The sequence below is a fragment of the Lathyrus oleraceus genome, chromosome 1, assembly GCF_024323335.1.
Source record: "Lathyrus oleraceus cultivar Zhongwan6 chromosome 1, CAAS_Psat_ZW6_1.0, whole genome shotgun sequence".
NCBI lineage: Eukaryota > Viridiplantae > Streptophyta > Magnoliopsida > Fabales > Fabaceae > Lathyrus > Lathyrus oleraceus.
In genome coordinates, this window is record NC_066579.1 from 205,837,468 (window position 1) to 205,846,598 (window position 9,131).

At 37.3% G+C, this 9,131-nt stretch overlaps 1 non-coding gene across 1 annotated transcript; it reads right to left on the reverse strand.

Annotated features, from left to right (window-relative positions):
- Positions 1-5,627: 5,627 nt before the first annotated feature.
- On the reverse strand, positions 5,628-5,734 carry LOC127117052 (small nucleolar RNA R71). The gene has a single exon (XR_007801814.1). It is a non-coding gene; the product is annotated as a small nucleolar RNA R71 (small nucleolar RNA).
- Between the last annotated feature and the right edge of the window lie 3,397 nt (positions 5,735-9,131).

The window sequence follows — 9,131 nt, forward strand, 5'->3', positions numbered from 1 at the left end:
ACGCTTCGTATTTTTGAATCAAGGCCAGAGCCTTGGTTTCTTTGACTTGTGTGTTCCCTTCATGTGTCATCCTTAGAGAATAAAATATAGATTTTGCAGTATCTCGGTTGGTGATCTTTTCATATTTAGTGTATGAAATAGCATTTAGCAAGATAGTTCTTGCTTTGTGATTATTCTTATAGTCTTTCTTCTGTTGATTTGTCATCACTCTTCTTTCAACTTTATTGCCACTTGCATCTACTGGGTGTATATAGCCATCAACTACCATGTCCCATAGATCAACATCGTGACCTAGAAAGAAGATCTTTATTTTATCCTTCCAATAGTCAAATGTGTCTCCATTAAAAACAGGAGGTTTACCATTATAATGATCCCTATCATTTGTTTGAGCAAGTGGTGGTGGAAGGGCAGCCATTATGTTTCACACTGGATCTTTATTTGACACTGTTGAGTGTTTGATATCTTATCAAGACCAAAACCGGAGCTCTGATGTCAATTGAAGGTGGCAATAAACACAAGAAAGGGGGTTTGAATTGGAATTCTAAAAACAAAATCCTTTTCAAATCCAACTCAATCAACCAAAAACATGAACAAGAAAAATAAAAAAGTTATTTTTATACTGGTTCGCTATTAACGAAGCTACCTCCAGTCCACCCTACCAATGTGATTTTTCCTTCTCAACAAGGACTTAATCCATTATAATTAAAACTGATTACAGACACCACAAAGACAAATTGTCTTTGTCTTCTTGAGTCAATCTGACTAAAACCTAGTCATTAACACAATGAATATACGATTAATACAATGAATATCTCACACAATAATGAGCAACAACTCTATGTGTGTTTAGAAAGACTATACACATAAAATATATACTTAAGCAAAAGAGTGTGTGTATGAGCGTAGTATTGCATAGTGAATTAACAACTTCTTCAATTCTTCCAAGTCTCTTTTATATAGGCAATTAAAAGATCCGTTGGAGGGTAGAATTGGAATAGAAAATTGCAGTTGTCTCTTTGTATAATAGTTTTCATATAGGAGACAAAATGGTACAACAATATTGTCCTTAGCCGACAAAATCAGCATAGTGGATGGAAGGGTGATCTTGTACTGTGTACTATTTTTCTGACGTAAAACTTTTTATCTTCTCTTTTAATCTTCAAAGGCTTCTTATGAAATGATTTTGAAGCATGCTTAGACGGATCAAGAGACTAGTTGACAGAATCTTCAGAACCTTGGTCTTTAGAGTCTCGACACAGTTCCTCAGAACCTGGTCTTCAGAGTCTTCATATTTTGTTCTTCAGAACTTGAGCGCAAAATCTTGAAGATCGACAATCCTTCAGAGGCTCTTCAATCATAGTCACATTCTAATGCTCGATCTTTGACTTATGACAAGTTAAACAAGAATAAACAAACTAAGTATCATCCTTCTTCATGCCCAACCACCAAAACATCTTCTTAAGGTCCTAATACATTTTCATAGCATGATGATGAATACTCAAACTATTTCGGTGACCTTCCTCAAGAATCTTTTTCTTAAGCTCTGGAAAATCTGGTATATAGACTCTATCTCTGAACCTTATAATACCATTCTCATCAATTCTAAAATCCACATATTTAACTTGATTGTTCAACACTAACCAGACAATTAATCCCAAATCTGATTTTTGGCCCTATCTGATTTTGTCTGCGATCTCATCTCGCATACCAAACTAAGATCTTAGAAATGCTCAATCAAGTTAATCTCTCTAACCATCAAAGTCAACATATGCAAGGACTTTCTATTAAAAGCATTTGCCACTACATTAGCCTTACCCGGATGGTAACTAAACTTGAAGTCGTAGTCATAGTATTTCAAGAACTCAAGCCACCTTATTTGTCTCATGTTCAACTCTTTTTTATCAAACAGGTATTTCAAAATCTTGTGATTATTGAAAACCTCAAATCTTGAACCATGCACATAGTGCCTACAAACCTTAAGTATAAACACAACAACCGTCAACTCTAAGTCAGGGGTAGGATAATTCCTCACATGAACCTTGAGTTATCTTGAAGCATAAGCTACCAAATTACTCTTCTGCATAAGCACCCCACCCAAGTCCATCTTTGAAGCATCATAAAACACCATAAAGGACTCACTTGCATATGGTAGAACCAAAATTGGAGTTATCGTCAACCTATTCTTCAACTCTTGAAAGCTTTCCTCATATTGAGCATCCCACACATAAGCTTTTACTTTTCAAGTCAATTGAGTCAAAGGAAAATCTAACCTCAAAAATCCATATATAAATCTCCTGTAATAACCAGCCAAACTAAGAAAACTTCTGATCTCCATAACAGACTTAAGAGTCTTCCACTTTAACATTGAATATATACCTTAGATGGATCGACCATTATACCACCACTGGAAAACATGTGAACAAGGAAGCTCACTTCATGTAACCATAACTCACACTTTAACAACTTCACATATAACTTCTTCTCTTGCAAAGTCTGCAACACAAGTCTCAGATGTCTTGCATACTCTTCATCTGACTTTGAATACACCAATATGTCATCGATGAATACCACAACAAACTGATCCAAATATGGATGAAAGATTTTGTTCATGTACTCCATAAACATACATGGTGAATTAGACACACCGAATGACATCACTGAGTGTAGCACCTCAAAGTTGCCCCCCTCATTCATGCATTCATTTTTAGGTCATTTAACATTTCATATTGTATTTCATCATGTCAATCGGAATTAGATCCAAGAAGCTTGAATATCATCCAAGACACTTTGTGGGTCCTATCTAGGTGATCAATCAACACAAGGGAATGGTCTGAGATACTTCCAACATGTTCAAATGGGGTCTATTCATCAGTCAAAACGTTAATCTTGAAGGAGCAAAAGTTTGTTCATGAGCTGTCATGCTCGCTAGGCGAGCAGAATGGGTCGCTTAGCGAGTCCCAAGAAAAGCCACCAGAATCACCTACGCTCAGAGGAATTTCTTGAACTGTCATGCTCGCTAGGCGAAGCCCACGCGTTTTGAAAATTAAAAATAATAATAATAATAATAATAATAATAAATAAATAAAATAAATAAATAAAATATAACATAAAAATCTTGGACTTGGACCTCTCTCATTTGAGCCCACAAAGCCACGAAAATCAGGTTATAAATTCTGAAATTTTAGTAAAGGAAAAAGAAAGAGAGAGAGGGAGAATTGGTGAGAGCTGAAAACACTTGATAACATGAAATAGTATCACATTCTAGGACTCAATTTAATTAAATTATATTATTATTTACTTCAATTTATTTCATTTTATTAGATATTACGCGGTATTTTCTTTCTATTTATCTTAGGTGGTTTATTTGAAGCATAAGTAAAAAAGGAAGAAAAGGAGGTGCAAAAAGGAATGAAAAGAAGCAAATATCAAAAGCCAAAGCCCATCCCAAAAAGCACAGGCGTTGTGCCTGTGACGAGCGTCACAAAGGCTGTGACGAGCATCACGCTTTGCACACTCCTGTGACGAGCGTCACACATGGTGTGACGGACGTCACACCATTCCCCTATATTTTTGGCACCAGGAACGCAACAGACCACGTTGAAGCTACTTCCTCGCTTGACCCTTGGAACGTAAAGACCGTGTACACGGAAAACCCTTGGAAGCAGTTACACAAGTAGTAGTATAAATAGTAGCTTTTTGGAAAGCTCTCGGGTCCACGCTTTTTCCAGATTTCTTTGCCGTTTTCGCTTTTTCGCATTTTTTCTTTTCCAGCAGTACAAGCACATTTTTACAGCATTGCTTTTACGAGTTTTATATTGTTTTCCCTTGCAATTTCTATTTTCCTTTTTAGCACTTAGTTAATTCTTTTTCGCACAATAGTTTCTACACCGGAAACTATTGTGTACCTTTTACCGGATCTAACCTTACGTTAGAATCTAGTTTTTTTATTCCTTCGCTTTTATTTTTCTGTTTGATTGAAGAATTCAAGAACAAATCCAACCGGCTTGTGGTGGAGTGTTCAAGACTGCTATTTAATTTCTCAGGTTCTTTAATTATTGTTTGAATTTATATATGCCCTGTTTTACTGTTTATTTATATTATTTGCCTGAGATGAATCTGTTTATGCATGATATTTATTTAAGTCTGTTTAGCATGTCTGGCTGATTTACTTAGGTATCGGTATATAGAGTAAGCGGAATGAAGGAATCAAAACCAAATTGGTTTAATTAAGTTTAAAATTAAAATCACTCTTTTTACGGTCTCAATTTACAGGTTTAATAACAAGGTTTTTGTACGAAAGTAAAAGACATAAAGAAGTTAAAAGCAATAGAGCGAGAGTTTGAGTTTTTGACTGGACAGTGTAAATTGGACATTAATTCTAGATCAGGGCGAGAGCAATTTTTAGAGTTAATTAAATTCTAACCTTTTTCAAAAAGTATTTTTAAAGATTGAATGTGAGGACGAGAGTTAAGCATTTGAATTTAATTATATAACCTAAGTCAACAAAGCGAGAGTTTGAGATAAGGGTGTTTAAACGATTAGTGTTTTCTTAAAAAGAGTTTCTACGGATTCTATTGTTTTCAAAAAGTGGTTTTTGACTAAACTATAAGTGACAGCTACGTTAATATAAAATCATAGTTTATTCAACAGAGCGAGAGTTTGAGATAAGACTTTTAATCAATAGCGTCAACTGAAAAGATTTATTTTAAAACCAAGAAACCAACAAAGAATTGATTCCCTAATTACGACGAACTACATACCGATATCCGCTTATTAGATATTTATTTTAGATCTTATTTTAGTTTTAGCTTTTCCCCCAAACAATCAAAGTATTACCTGCCTTAGCTTTACGAAGTAACCTTAGATAACGGTATATCGATTCATAAGTCCCTGTGGGATCGATATCTTTTAAAACTACGCGATAGAACTGTGCACTTGCAATTTGTACCCCAAATTCGACTCATAAAGTCGCGATCAAGTTTTTGGCACCGTTGCTGGGGACTTTTATTTAGTCGATATCGTAACTCTTCTGTTACGCTGTAGAGACTAAGGCTTTTCTTTCTCTTTTCTTTCTTTCGTTGATTTGTATGCCACACACTCGCTCACAAGGCGAGCCGTTCTACTTACGAATCAACGATATCGAACTATATCTCCGAGTCTTACGACGAATTCGGGAATATCGTGCTGCAAATAATCTCCCTCCTGTTGAACTTCCTGATTTCAAAAATATTTTCCCTTTGATACCCGAGATGGCAGAACCAGCTCGTGCTCTTAGAGATTACGCCGCTCCATCGCAAGATGAGCCGCATTCAAGTATTGCTCCACCCGCAATCGAAGCAAACAACTTTGAACTCAAACCTTCACTGTTGCAGGCAGTGCAACAGAACCAATTCTCTGGAAATCCTACCGAGGATCCAAACCTTCATTTATCCGTATTTGTCCAATACGTTGATACTGTTAAAGCTAATGGTGTCACTTCAGAGGCAATTCGACTTCGTCTTTTTCCTTTCTCATTAAGAGATAGCGCTAGAAGATGGCTTCAATCTCTTCCTTCCAACTCAGTCACCACATGGAACGAGTTGAAGAAAGTTTTTCTTGCTCGATATTTTCCGCCAAGCAAAACAGCTATGTTAAGAGCCCAGATAAATGGATTTAAACAGAAAGATAACGAGTCTCTTTTTGAAGCATGGGAAAGATACAAAGACATGATGAGACTTTGTCCACACCATGGTTTAGAGGACTGGTTAGTAATTCATACCTTCTATAATGGTCTCCTGTAGAACACGAGGTTAACAATAGACGCCGCCGCAGGTGGTGCACTGATGAACAAACCTTATGCTGACGCTTACCAACTTATCGAAAGCATGGCTCAAAACCACTATCAGTGGGGAAGCGAACGAACAATGGTAGAAAAACCTCAAACGAAAACTGGCATGTACGAGATAAGTAACCTTGATCATGTTAATGCAAAAGTGGATGCTCTGGTCCAGAAAATTGAAAGTTTAAATGTATCACCTCCAGCCACCGTGGTTGCCATAACTCAGAATTGCGAAGTCTGTGGAATCCAAGGTCACACTCCTGCAGATTGTCAACTCCTAACAGGAATCCAAGCGGAAGAAGTAAACTATGCTCAAGGAAGCCCCTACTCGCACACCTATAACTCAAATTGGAAGAATCATCCAAATTTTTCATATAAGAATAATAATGCTTTATACGCACCTGGACAATCTCCAAATCAAGCCCCAGCTATACCTCCGGGATATCAGAAGCCGATCCCATCTACACCTAACAATAACGCCCCTAGGAAATCCAACTTGGAAATCATGATGGAGAACTTTATAGCTTCTCAACAGCAAACCAATAAAGATTTCTTAAACCAGAATGTACACACTGGCAAACAAATTAAATAACTAGCAAGTAAAGTAGATGCCCTGGCTACTCATAACAAAATGCTGGAAACGCAAATTTCACAAGTAGCTCAATAACAAGCGCCTACTGCTGCCCCAACTGGTATATTTCCTGGCCAACCCCAACCTAACCCAAGAAGCCACGCTCATGCCATTATACTAAGAAGTGGAACGGAAGTGGAAGGACCGTCTGACCCAAGGATAGAAAACCAAAACTCTAAAAAGTCAACTGAGAAGGAAAGTGAACCTAAGGAAAAGGAAGAGAGTAATAAGGAAACCGTAGAAAAGAAGGAACCTTATGTACCTCCACCACCTTATAAACCACCTATCCCTTACCCTCAAAGGCTTATTAAAACCAAAGATTCGGGCCAATTCAAAAAATTTGTTGACCTACTAAAACAATTAAACGTCACAATTCCGTTTACAGAAGCTATTACGCAGATGCCCTCATATGCCAAGTTTTTAAAAGAAATTCTTTCTAATAAAAGGAAACTTGAAGATAGCGAAACCGTTACACTCACCGCTGAATGTAGCGCTATAATCCAGAATATGCCTCATAAACTTAAAGACCCAGGTAGTTTCTCTATACCCTGTCACATAGGAAAATTTGTCATTGACAAAGCCTTATGCGATTTAGGAGCCGGTATTAGTGTTATGCCTTTATCCATATGCAAGAGACTTGAAATGGGAGAATTAAGACCAACTAAAATGTTTGTGCAACTAGCAGATCGTTCCGTCAAATATCCTGTAGGAATTCTTGAAAACGTTCCAGTGCGCATAGGTCAATTCTACATTCCAACTGATTTTATAATTATGGATATTAGAGAAGATGAAGTTACACCCATTATACTGGGAAGACCGTTCTTAGCAACAGCCGGTGCGATCATAGACGTAAAACGAGGACGACTCACTTTTGAAGTAGGAGAAGAGAAAATTGAGTTCATTCTTTCCCAATTTTTGAAAGCACCTGCAATAGAAGATACATGTTACTTCATGGATATCATCGATGAATGCATAAAAGAAACGGAGTTAGAAAAAGACAAATCATCTGACTATCTTGTAGAAGACAAACTTAACCAATGTTTAGCAATAACACCGGACCCTACGCAATGCCTTAAGAAACCAACCTTAGACCTGAAAACACTTCCCAAAAATCTGAGATATGAATTCCTAGACTTAGAACTTGAACGACCAGTGATAGTTAATGCTGACCTAGGAAGACTCGAAACAGAAAAACTCCTGCATATCTTAAGAAAATATCCAACCGCACTAGGTTACAACATCACCGATCTTAAAGGAATAAGTCCCTTTATTTGTATGCACCGCATCATGCTAGAAGAAGACTGTAGAACTTCTAGGGAACACCAGAGGAGACTAAACCCGATCCTGAGTGAGGTAGTGAAGAAGGAAATAACCAAGTTATTAGAGGCAGGTATCATATATCCTATATCTGATAGCAAATGGGTTAGTCCTGTACACGTAATACCAAAGAAAGGAGGTGTAACAGTCATTGAAAATGAAAAAGGAGAAATTATAACCAAACGAATCGAATCGGGATGGAGAATGTGCATTGACTATAGGAAACTAAACAAAGCAACCCGAAAAGATCATTTCCCTTTACCATTCATTGACCAGATGTTAGAACGATTAGCAAATCATTCTCATTTCTGCTATCTAGACGGTTACTCAGGTTTCTTTCAAATACCAATTCACCCTGATGACCAAGAAAAGACAACGTTCACGTGCCCTTTTGGTACCTTCGCTTATAGACGAATGCCGTTTGGCTTGTGTAATGCTCCTGCAACTTTCCAAAGGTGCATGATGGCAATATTCGCCGATTTTCTAGAAAACATCATGGAAGTATTTATGGATGACTTTTCCGTATGCGGACAAAGCTTTGAAGAATGCCTTGAAAACCTAGAAAGAGTTCTAGAGCGATGTGTAAAAGTAAACCTAGTACTTAATTGGGAAAAATGCCACTTTATGGTACAAGAAGGAATTGTTTTAGGACACATTATCTCGAACAGAGGAATTGAAGTAGACAAAGCTAAAATAGAGGTAATCGAAAATCTTCAACCCCCGAAAACTGTGAGAGAAGTACGAAGCTTCTTAGGACATGCCGGTTTCTACCGACGATTCATTAAAGACTTCTCTAAAATAACTAAACCTTTAACCGGGCTATTAATGAAAGATGCTGAATTCATATTCGACAATAAATGTTTAGAAGCATTTCAAACGCTTAAACAAGCACTGATCTCCGCACCCATAATGCAGACACCAGATTGGAATGAACCATTCGAAATAATGTGTGATGCTAGTGATTACGCTGTAGGTGCTGTTTTAGGACAACGAAAGGATAAAAAGCTTCATGTTATATATTACGCAAGTAGAACTCTAGATGAAGCACAAATGAATTACGCCACAACCGAGAAAGAACTTCTAGCAGTAGTGTTTGCGCTAGATAAATTTCGTTCTTACTTGGTCGGAGCCAAAATAATCATCTACACTGACCACGCTGCTATCAAATACCTCTTAACAAAAAAGGATGTTAAACCCAGACTCCTAAGGTGGATCCTGTTGCTACAAGAGTTCGATTTGGAAATCAAAGACAAGAAAGGAACTGAAAACGTAGTAGCAGATCACCTCTCTAGACTTGAGAACCTTGAACCGGAAAGAACATCGATCAACGATGATTTCTCGTACGACAAACTTATAGCTACTTTG